At 46.7% G+C, this 1,666-nt stretch overlaps 1 pseudogene; it reads left to right on the top strand.

The window, feature by feature from the left end:
• Positions 1-262: 262 nt before the first annotated feature.
• On the top strand, positions 263-382 carry LOC112482406 (annotated as a pseudogene).
• Positions 383-1,666: the final 1,284 nt, after the last annotated feature.

Here is a 1,666-nt window from a genome sequence, read left to right as displayed (position 1 = left end):
TTAAATTTAGGACAGCACGAAAAGAGAGACTTTGGGTAATAAAAGTCCCACAACAAACATGACGTCACTCACGTCGCGACTTCTTTCCCGAGCTGACATTCGTTAAAGAATACGTCTGTGTGTGATCCTCCACTCCCAGTGCAGAAATCACTCTCGCCTTCATCACTGGCTTCGATCCTCACCGTCATCCTGCGTGTGGGCCTATCCAGTGGGGAAGGAGTAAAATCTGTATAAGCACTTGTTATTTTAAAAGTGTATGGTTTTCTACAGCCACGCCACTCTGAACGTGCCCGATCCCGTCTGATCTCGGAAGCTACGCAGGATCGGGCCTGGTTAGTACTTGGTATGGGAGACCACCTAGGAAGACCAGGTGCTGTAGGCACAAAAATAAATAAATAAACATAAAAAAATAAAAGTGTGAATGATCTGTCACTGTCCCCAGCAGCTCAAAAAACATCAGGACAGAATAGCTTATATGCTTATCAGCATGTGGATTTTTTAAACGCTTGATATAAATGAAACTACCCTCATTTAAAATAAAAAACAAGAGTCAGATGGGTGTGTTACTCTAGTGCTACTCAGCAGTTTTAAATCAAATTTTCCTTTTCGTTAAAGAGGATATGCTGCAATTAAACTTCCTTGGATGGACATTGAAAGTCTGAGAGTAAACATCTAGCATATGAAGCGGCAACCCTGCACGTGTGCGCCGATTCAAGCAGAAGGGGTCGTGGCCTCAGCTAAAAAAGCTACCGACATTGGAAATCCTTAGATTAATCTTCACTATTCTGGAGGTCAATTTATTCAGAATTTTAACACGTGACTTGCAGCGGGCAATGTAGCTGCTTGGTGAAGACTTCTCAGCGGAGAGAAACTGGTGTGGTGCACGCACTCGCCAGGCTCCAGCTCTTACCTGCTGCCTTGGAACCTGCACGGCCCACCACCGAAGGAGCTGCAGGTTTCAGCTTAAGGGTCGTGGGCGTTTCCTCCGGGGCGTTAGAAACCCACACCCCTCGCCCCGAAGCCCCCTGGCGGCCGAGCGGGGTGGAGCCTCTGACGCCTTCCGAGCGGATCGGAGCAGGAAGTGGAAGGACGTGTGGTCTCTGTGTGTCTCGGGGCTCTGTACGCCATTCAACGGCGGAGGGGCTCGCCCCAAATTAATTTTTCTCCCTTTCATGTCTTTACCTATTTTTCCCTACGTTTTTCGTTTTTATATTTAAACATCCTGATCCTTTTAGGTTCCAGAAATCAGTCCTCTAACCTCTTCCCACCTCCTCCCCAAAATTGGGAGGGTAATATCTTAAATGTGTTGTTAGGATTCCAAATTATAAAATAGCATTAAAGAAAACGTCTATTTTAAAAAATTTACGTGCTTTTAAAAAGATCTATGAAGCCCCCCTGTTGAGTCGTGCTAATTCATTTGTGAATTTGGAATATTTTGAGTCCTCCCACGCGCCAGCAGCTGTCCGGGAACACAGTGACGTCATGACGGCTATGCGGTCCGCCCTTAAAGTGCGGAAGATCCAGGAACGGTAAGAGTTAAAGCCAGCGGATCAGTAAAACAGCACTTACAAGAATTTCTCGTGCGCATAAGTACGGTTTGCACTGAGGGTTTTCAAACCCCAAACTGCTCTGAAGCTGGGGGGCGACACCCCAGGACGGCTGGCAA

The sequence above is a fragment of the Pteropus alecto genome, unplaced genomic scaffold, assembly GCF_000325575.1.
Source record: "Pteropus alecto unplaced genomic scaffold, ASM32557v1 scaffold195, whole genome shotgun sequence".
NCBI classification, from domain to species: domain Eukaryota; kingdom Metazoa; phylum Chordata; class Mammalia; order Chiroptera; family Pteropodidae; genus Pteropus; species Pteropus alecto.
Note: the sequence above shows the minus strand (reverse complement) of the source record. Positions and strands in the feature narration are given on the sequence as shown.